The 10,866-nt window shown below is 33.4% G+C and overlaps 1 pseudogene; it reads right to left on the bottom strand.

The window, feature by feature from the left end:
* Positions 1-214: 214 nt before the first annotated feature.
* Positions 215-6,793, bottom strand: LOC108745362 (annotated as a pseudogene).
* Between the last annotated feature and the right edge of the window lie 4,073 nt (positions 6,794-10,866).

Here is a 10,866-nt window from a genome sequence, read left to right as displayed (position 1 = left end):
GGCATACGATATACGATTACAAATATAAACCTTCCCTCATAGTTCAGTGGATAGAATCCCTAAAATCTACATTATCGATCTTGATCAAGTTCAACCTTTACTTTACTAACTAATAATTTTTTGTAGCATATAAAAGGAATATGATAATTATTCCATAAAATAATCTTATATTTAATTCAGAATATTATTTCTTTTTAGCTTTTTTTGTACTCACTACATCACTAGCTTTAATTTTTCTTTTTTAATCTATAAAACGCATCCGTCCGCAACTTATTTCTTATCTGCCTCGCTTTATGCAGCTTGAAGCAGTCAAAATCCTTAGAGTTCTGCACACTAAACAGAAAAATATTTTTCTCAAATATAATATCGTTCCAAAATATATTATTTTTAAAGTTGAAATTATGTCATCAGAATCAAGTTACGTCGTCAGTAAAAGTCAGACGGCATTTCCTATCAAAAAATATTGTTCATCACATATTTAATTTATAAACATAATTTTTCAATATTTTATTTTTTTAAGACAAAAATGCATTAATATCATTTGCTAGAAATGAAATAAGTATTATATTTATTTAATGCAAATAGTAACTGTTAGTAAAATAAAGAATTAACATATTCTATAATACCTTCTTCTTGGTTTCAACTTTTTTGACCCACATTGTCTCTTTCCAAAGTTCATTAATATTAACCGTATTCCATGCTTTACGTACGAGAGGATCCAGAAAACAGAAAACGTAAACGGAATTTTGTCAAGTGAAGCTCATCGAGTCTCATCTCATCACGAGATACACCTGACAATGGACTATCGATTAGAACCTGTATGTGTAAAAAAGAGATTAGTTTTAAGATTTGAAGAATTAACAACTTATTAAAGAAGTTACAATTATATCATTAGAATGAAATTAACATCACCAAAGTCAGTCGGCAATTCCCATCATATTATTATTCCATCATACAAAAATATAGAAATTATTATAGTTTATTATAATATAGAGTTACGGAATTTATTATAGAGTTATTATAGTTATTATAGTTATATTATAGAGTTATTATAAAGTTATATAAGTTTATTATAAAGATTTCTTATAGATTATTAGAGTTTATTACATAAATATGTATAATAAAAGCCACATAATGCTTTCAATTTGTTCAAGTTAAGTCTTTCTGTTCACATTTAACATAATCAATATAAAAATATTGTATAAAAAAAATAGCTAAAGTACAAACATGTAAAGTTTGTTGCGCAAATAAAAAATGATTATAATTAACGTTATTATTATTATTATTATTAGGCGTTAGGAACTCGAAAGCTCATTGCCGCAAATACCAAATCCCGCCACTGTTCCCGTCCCTGAGCCAGATCCCTCCATTTGTGACCCTCGTACCCCATTTCGTTAAGGTCCATTCTAATATTTTCTTCCCATCTACGTCTTGGTCTACCCAATGGTCTTTTCCCATCCGGTTTACCAATTAGTACTTTATATGCAATTCGATTCTCATCCATACGCGCCGCGTGACCTGCCCATCTTAATCGACGCGATTTTATGACATTAATAATATCCGGACTATTATATAATTGATGTAATTCTGCGTTGTGTAATTTTCTCCATTCGCCCGTTTCCTCATCGCGTTTTGCCCCGATGATTTTTCGAAGTACTTTATTTTCGAAAGCCCTAAATCTTTTCTCGTCTTGTAATGTAAGTGACCACGCTTCGCTGCCATAAAGGACTACCGGTAAAATAATCGTTCTGTAAATTCTAATTTTTAAGCGCCTAGACAATATCCGCGAACCGAGTAGTTTCTTAACCGAATAGAAGCACGCATTCCCCAAATTAATTCTTCTCTTGAGCTCTTCTCTTATTTCATTAGTTTGGTTTAAAATCGATCCTAAATACTTAAAATTGCTAACCCGTTCAAAAATTTTATCACAGACGACCAGGTTTCCGTTATTATGAATATTCTGAATTCTATCAGTGACCATATATTTAGTTTTTTCAACGTTTATTTGCAGCCCCAGTTCTTTCGTTTTATCTAATAGAATTTTAGCGTTATTTATTAGTGTTTCTTTATTATCTCCCAACAAAGCAATATCGTCCGCATATGTTAATATTTGTGTTGTACCGTTCAACTGCAAACCATCATTACTCTTCTGCATTTCTTTAATAGCATATTCCAATACTAGATTAAACAGAAGAGGTGACAATGCATCCCCCTGCTTTAATCCGCTATGAATATTAAAAGTTTCCGACATTTGATTACCTATTCTTACTCTACCTCTGGTATCTTTTAAACAAACTTGGACTAAGTTAGCCAATTTTTTGGGTATCCCCCACCGAGTTAAAATTTCATACATTTTCTCCCGTTTTATCGAATCATACGCTTTTTTAAAATCAATGTAAAGTTGATGTACCGATTGGTCGAATTCCCATTTTTTCTCCAAGATTTGCCGAATAGTAAAGATTTGGTCCGCAGTCGATCTATTTCTCCTAAAGCCGCATTGATGATCTCCAATTATCTCATCTGCATATGGTACAAGCCTCATTAATAAAATATTCGACAGAATTTTATAGCATGTAGGTAAAAGTGAGATACCCCGGTAATTATTACAACTCATTTTGTCCCCCTTTTTGAAAATCGGGATTATAATTGAATCTTTCCATTGTTCCGGCAATGCTTCTTTATTCCATATTAAGATAATTAATTTCTGAATTTCTTCTATCAATCTACTTTCCCCCCATTTAATCAGTTCCGCCGGAATCAAGTCATTACCCGGTGCTTTGTGATTTTTTAATTTTTTAATCGCGCTTTCTACTTATAATTAACGTTGTTGCAACAAATTATTAATCAATGGCTACATTCAACAGAACGTTTGTTTTGCAACTGTTGGAAGTTTTCTTTGCACTAATTGGATTATACTTTTAAATCTAGAAGAATACATCCTATCTCAGCAGACAATCATAAAACTGTTGTATTCTATTGAATGCAGCCAATATATTAGCTACAAAAAATTGTTTGATACTGTATAATTCTATAATTTTGTTTATATCAAAAAGATTAAAATATTTTAACAGACAGAAATATTGTTCATACCTGATTCTGATCAATGACATCAACGATGGTAATTAGTTTGCCTTAATAAAGACCATCGCTCACATAGGCCACACAGCCAAATTGTACAAATCTTTGGAACGGCTGTTGAAAAAGGACAAGATATTACTGATAGCATTCACAATCTAAATATATTAAATTTATCTTTAAGGAATAAATTCTTTAGTATGTAAATATTAAAATTTCATGATACACTGAATGTTTTGAAATTGTTCCGTTTGTTTACATTACTTTAAATTAGAAAACTTCTATGCAAAAATATGAATTTTAATAACCTTCAAAGTCACTAAAAGTTTTTAATTTTCAGTCGTTAAAATTATATATAATTAAAATTTATATATAATTTCTATAATAAGTCATTACCTAAGCTTTAAAGCTTAAGCCATAAGAAATTATCTAATCATAATCAATTATTCTTCTCACATTTAACTATGATTCATCAATTTTTTACAGATTAAGACTTAAGCTTATAATTAGATAATTATAGAAAGCTTATTATATTTCTGTACAGTTTTCTTTTTTTTAGAGTTTTCTTTTTTCAATTTAAAGTAATGTAAATATAAACGGAACATGCAAAGTCTTTATTTTAACAATATTTAAGTGATATGCTAAATTCAATGAATCCAAATTAAAGTCAATAAGTAGAATAAGAATGCTGTAGAGAATTTATATCCATTTTTACCTTAGAATATATATAAATGAAAGAATGATCTATATTGCGCATGTTATCAAACTTAAAGCCAACATATAAGTTGGAAAAAGTAGGAAAAGTAAAATCCCAAATATTTGTAACATGCATGTGTAGATCATTGTCTATATGAGTTATACAGAGGCATATTTTAATTATCCACAACTAGAAGCAACTAAGCTGCTAAGGCTGTCTTTGTCTTCAATGATCAGAAGATAAAGATAGCCTTAACCACAGTTACTTCTAGTTGCATAACGAAAATATGACCTATAGTTATGTTTCTCAAATATCAATAACAAATGGAAGAAAACGGATTGAATGGCACATGCATTACAGTCAATTAGGACTTTACAACTTTTTCTTTCGTACAGATGTTGGCTTCAGGTTCAGTACTCAATTCTTTTTTCATTTATATATGTTCTAAGATTTCTACCAATACAGATTAATTTTAATCTTGATTTAACTTATTTTTTATCTTTTTCTAATTCTAAGAATTAATAACAGATAAAGAATAAGTTAAACCAATTAATTAAGTTGATTTCAATATATTAATAGAAATAAATATTTGGAGACATGATAGTCTCAGTGTCTCGGCGCTAAAGCATATTCTACAATGTACTCTTTATCTCCTGTTTCTTGTTTTTTACCTTTTGCTTTTTTCTCCTTTGCAACCATTTTATCAACAATTATATTTCTTGTTTCTTTCAAAGTTCGTTAACTTTTATCTCAGGAGATATAAAACAAAAAATGGAATAAGCAAAAAGACAAAATGTATAGCTTATATTCTATAATGTGCTTTTTGTTTCTTGTTACTTGCTTTTTACTATTTTTTACATCTTGTCCTTTTGCTTCATATTCAGTTTTTGTTTTATGTTGCCCAAGATAAAAATTCATACAAACTTCGAAAGAAACAAAAAATACGTAGCAAGAAATATAGTTGTCGATATCGTATCCTATCCGCTTGGAGTCTAACTGCCTAGATAGTAAGAAAATCGCTTTAAAAAGACTTCTCACACCCCACTGTCTCCACGAGTTAGAAATATTTTAAGCGGGCACTATCTGGGCTGCAACTTCTAGACAGTTAGACCCAAGCGGGTAGAATATTTTTTGTTTGGAGCGGCGTTAACTTCGACGAGGTTAAGTAGCAAGATAATTCGCAAGGCAAAAATGACCGTTACGTTAAAAATCGCGAGCATAATAACACGAGAAAAACGGAATTCGTGGAAAATCTATCCGATGTCTTCTTCTTCTAAATTTGATTTGCCCTGGTTCTCGAAAGAGATACACGTGGCCAATTAAGTCCAAAACACAGTCGACACTTTAAAAAAAAATTAGGAATAATGCAATATCCAAACCGAGACGTTCGTCCCGGTTTACACTCGTCACGAGACTCCTATTCGACGTCTGTTTATACGATTTTACACGATCATTATTCAATAAGCTTCATCATCTTGTTCTAACATACCTTCACGATAAAAGACCATAGTGGAAAGACAGTGTGCTCAATTCGCAAGCGTCTCTAAAATTGACGCTTTCTGTCGTTTCTCTGCTTCTCGTTCCGCAAGGCTAGGCTGCATTCGGATTTCCACCCAGGTGCTCCTCGGGTGTCATGTTATCCTTGTTTAACGTTCGGTAAACGACAAGGATGATATGATATCCGGGGAGAACCCAGGTGGGAATTCGAACGCAGTTCTATAAAGAAAACTTATGCCCGTATTTATAGTCAGACCTTGTATTTGCAGTCTGCTCACCAAGCGATTGGTTCTTACTTATGGATCTGTAAGTAAAACTTTTTAGTCGGCGAGTGTACAGTTAAGGTCTAAAAGGTTGCAATACTTTCTTTTCGATGGATTCGGAATGCAGCTTGCTCCCCAAGCGATTGGTTCTTACTTATGGACCTATAAATAAAAACCTATCGCTCGATGAATAAGCTGTATTCCGAAACCTATTGAAAAAAAAGTGTTGCAACCTTTTAGGTTTCGACTGTTCATGACCGAACAAAAATCTCCGGTTGTAAAAATTACTATTTTAAATTGTATTTTGTATGAAAAGTTTTGAAGTGCAATTAAAAAGATTTGTGAGTCATTCTATTAATTATAATAGATATTATATAGATCCGGCTGATTATTTCGGTCAAGTACATGGTCCAAAAAAGATTCATTAATTATAATTGCGAAACAGATCCAAGAAGAATGATTTTGTGATTGGCGATCCGCTAATCCGCTTATGTTAGATTCACACTAAATCTGACGTGATCGTACGATGCTTTGCAAGCAATCAGAAAATAGGATTTTGCTTCGTATCATCGATACTGTTACATCCCAGAGTTCGATCGGCCGGGATCCGAACAGACCTAGGATTATCGGTGGATACAGTTTCGCGTCGGCAGGAGCGCGGAATTAAAATTTATTCAATTTAAAAGTTTAAGTTTTCAGCTAGATTTGCGCGCTCGACACAGCGACGATAGTCGATTTCGTGGAGGTCCAAAGTGTATCCCCCGTCCTGTCTAAGGTAACCGAGAAACTCTTCCAAAATTTCAAGGCAATTGCGGCAACCCGTGAAATTACGATGGCCAACGACACGGAACATTCATTACAGATCTCGAATCGTTCGGAAAACCCTAAATGGATGTAATGTTGAAATACCCCAAGATAATTCTCTTTTTCATCGACAGATAAAGAGATGTAGCACTCTGAACATTTAGTCTCGCCGTTTTCTATTTGACGAAAAAATAACAAAGATACGTAACAAACGCTACGTATCCACGTGGTGTAAGGGTTAGTTTCCAACGGATGGGTGCCGGTAGGCAGGCGTGAACGCGGACACACACTACGAGCAAACAGGATTCACAGTCCGCGATGACCGAAATGTGATGAAATAAAAATATCCTACCTTTACGATGAGATCTCTGTCAGTGGTTGCGGCGATTAGTCGGTGTGCGTGACCCTCAGACTTCCCATTGTCCTGGGTTCGTCCTCGTCGATTCGCAGCTCTCATATGCACAATAGCTTAAGTTCGCTAAGTAGGTTGTCACTGATATGAATTAAATATAGGAAGGTAGTTAAGAAAGGATTTGTTGAGAAAGTTCACTCAGATTCAGCTAAGGTGTTTATTAATTTTAATTCACTAAATTATTTAGATTTAGAATTACTTAAATTTAGAATTACTTAGATTTAGAATTTGAATTAGATTTAGAATTACTTAGATTTATAATTATTTAGAATTTGATTTAGAATTTGAATTATATTTAGAATTACTTAGATTTAGAATTTGAATTAGATTTAGTTTCAAAGAAATTGAAACGATTTCATGAATTACGGCTAGTTTGAAGTACATTTATACGCGGCGCGCAAAATTGGAGCAACGATTCGCCGACGGAAGAAGACTTAGAAAATTTCGCCCGAGGGCACTCGACCCAAACGCTAACTCGCTAAGACGATAACTCAGTTACTGTCTATTCTGACTGTTTTCTGTTACTGTTCTTCTGTCTCTCATGCCCCGAGGACGTCTTTTTGAAAAAAAAAGAGGGAGGGATTCCCTTCCGTAGTTGCCCTGTTAGGGCGCATGTGGTGAGGAGGCGTCAGGTATGATCCTAGCGATCTCGTGTACCGCGCCGGTCTATAAGTGATAAAATGTTCGTAGTTTGTCCGAGGGTGATTTGGACAAGTTTTAAAAATGCTACGGACGTAATAATACAAAATAAAATTCTGCTCTCTGATTGGAATATTGAATATTGACAGAAATATTGAACGGCGCACGTCGGATCCGATGTAAATCCAGCATTACGCACGAATTGCTTTATGGGACTTTAAAGACACAATTGTCGCGTATATAAAACGGCGGATTGTGCTCGATCAGTGATTGATCGGATCCTTCGATACGCGAATACGCGCGTACAGCGATACGCTTCATGAGACGGCACCCTTACATGCAGCGCGATAAGCGACACGGGCTAATGACAAATAAATTTTAATATAAATTTTTTTTAATATATTAACTTATTTTTATGCACATTTCATCAACACTCTTATTTTTTCAACGAATTAATTTAATATTTGCATTTAAATCAATTAATTCTATTAAAAAGTGCTTAGTATAATATGAATTTGTCACTGGCTCATGCCGCTTACCGCGCTACATGTAATAGAAGAGAAAAGAAATAAGCAGCACGATTTGCACAATTTCTATAGTTACCTAGTTTCTGTATCGCGTTATATGTAATCACCTGCAGGATGATAGCCTATGCAGCGGATCGTGTGTAAGCGAATTCGTGTATCGCCAATCACAGAATCATTCTCTTAGATCTGTTTGCAAATTTCGCAAGCAAATCTAAGAGAATAATTCTGTGATTGGTGATCTGCTTATGCACGATTCGCTGCATGGAACATCACCCTTAGTCTAACTAAGGCTTCTATTCTCGAATAGTATTGCATACAAAAACTAGAGAAATGTTACAGTACATGTAATGTATATTATAGTATTTCCCTAGTTTTTCGTATGCGATACTTCTTAAAGGCCACTTTCACTAAACTCTAATTAACTTAACGTGCCTAGTAACTTGCAGGATTCCAACTAAAGTTGATGTCGGAGAAAAAATGTGAACTGATGAGTTAAACATATTTCACTAATTATAATTAACTGTAATTTTATATACTATATTGAATACAAAAATAGGTTATTAACAAACAGCTACCAGAGAGAAACCTTGCTACATAAGTTAGTATTACAAATCTATTTCATTCAATTCTATTATCATATTTATAATTTCTTTCTTTGCATTTTTTCTCCAGCTTTAGTTGGAATCCTGGAAAGTTACTAGGCCCGTTAAGTTAATCGGAGCTTAGTGAAAATGGCCCCAGGGTATCAATCATGAAATTTTATTTTTAGCATAGAAAGTGAGAGTGCAATTGGAGCGCAGTACGCGGTACAGTAACTAACTAGGCAACTAGGAAACCGCGTATCATGTACTGTCTATTTCTTTCGCTGATATTACATGGAGCGCGATTTGAGCACGGTTTCCGACACGGGCTAGTAACAAACTCACATTACTATACACTGCTATGCACTTTTTAATGGTATTAATTGATTTAAACGCAATTATTAAGTAAATCTGTTAAAAAAGTAAGAGTATCAATAAAGTGTGTCATAAAAATAAGTTAATATATTTAAAAAAATTCATATAATGTGAGTTTGTCACTAGCCCGTGGCGCAAACCGCAAGCTCTATGTAATATCAGCGAAAAAAATAGGCAGTACGTGGTATCCCTAGTTGCCTAGTTAGTTACTATTACAGTTACTGTACCGCGTATCGCGTACCGTGCTTTATGTAATCGCACCCTGAAAAGTGAAAATTTTTATCATTGAAGTTAATGGAAAACCTTGAAATACGAAGCGCCTTACCGGATGTTAAGATGTTGTGTGTGTGTGTGTGTGTGTGTGTGTGTGAATTACTATAATATATAATATACACTCATTTAAATTAAATTAATTTTCAGAAATAATAATTGTGCGTCGATAGATTATCGAACATTTACACAATCAATCTGAAATAAATAATCCCCCAAAAAATTTCCCAAATTTTAAAAACTGTAATAAACTTATTGCGAAAAATATTGCCTCGGCCGGGAGTTGAACACGAATCTCTTGCATTCCGTACGAGCGTCCTAAGGCTTTACCGAGACCTTAAAATTTGAGAAATTTTCGCACGCACGCACGCACATACATACCTGTAAACACACCAATTTCGTCAGTCTCACTTAAATACTGTGATATGTTTAATTGCTGGATTGCTTTCGTTTTAGTTAAAAAATCTGCGTTCTGTGTGGTGCAATTCTAATAATTTATTAAAACGCAAGCGATCTAGGAAAACAAGCATCGTATGCCGCAATCGTTAATTAAAATATTTTTACAGTACATTTGCATCATACAACATTTATATAATTTTATATTTTCTTAATTTTGTATTTTTGTTTTGTTTTGCAGTGTATTACAATTATGAATCTATTCCTCTTAGTTTTATTACATTTAGATTAAAATTTGATGTACGTGCAAACGACCGAGAGAGAGAGAGAGAGAGAGAGAGAGAGAGAGCGAGCGGAAAAATAAAGAGCAACTGAGAAAAAAATTCAGATGGCGTTACTAGGAAAACTTACTTATTTCGAGCATGCGCACTCCATTTTGGCCAACACTAACATCAAAGGTGCCGACAGAGAGTTGTTCCATTGTATGTACTGTGATTACATTGTGATGAAATGAACATTGTATAGGTGCGTTTGGCATTGCAAATTGGAGGCGTTTTACCTCGAAAATCATTTGGCAACTCGCATCTTTCTGTTACATGTCATCTCATCTGCGTTCGATATTAATATTTCTAGAGCCAATCGAGCTGCTCGATTCACTCCGGATTCAAAGATCGAGCTCGCTGAGCTAATGCAGATTTTCACGCCTAAATTAAATTCATAATCTATATATTTATGATAATGTATCCAACTGATTCGTTAACACATAACATTTATCTCTTCTATTTTATAAATAGAAGTGTATTTGAACTGTTATAATGTCTGAGTCTACAAACAAATGCTATCAAATAGAAATTGATGGAGTACATTATGTACATTATATATATATATATATATTTAATGAGGAAAGTAAGTTTTTAATTCTTTTCCTCTTTATGAATTTGAAGTTATGTATTTGAAAACAAAGAATTTGCTTAATTTTTAGGTTAAAGTTTATGTTGCACATATAGAATGAAATAAAATCAAATTGTATTAATATATTAAAGACTCTAACGAATACAAATCAAGTGATATAACTTATAAATTGCTGAAATTTATTTTGCAATATAGTATTTAATAATAATAATATAAAGTACTAATTGGTAAACCGGATGGGAAAAGACCATTGGGTAGACCAAGACGTAGATGGGAAGAAAATATTAGAATGGACCTTAACGAAATGGGGTACGAGGGTCACAAATGGAGGGATCTGGCTCAGGGACGGGAACAGTGGCGGGATTTGGTATTTGCGGCAATGAGCTTTCGAGTTCCTAACGCCTAATAATAATAATAA

Source organism: Trachymyrmex septentrionalis, unplaced genomic scaffold (assembly GCF_001594115.1).
Source record: "Trachymyrmex septentrionalis isolate Tsep2-gDNA-1 unplaced genomic scaffold, Tsep1.0 scaffold139, whole genome shotgun sequence".
NCBI classification, from domain to species: domain Eukaryota; kingdom Metazoa; phylum Arthropoda; class Insecta; order Hymenoptera; family Formicidae; genus Trachymyrmex; species Trachymyrmex septentrionalis.
The sequence above is the reverse complement of the archived record's forward strand: the minus strand, read 5'-3'. Positions and strand labels throughout refer to the sequence as shown.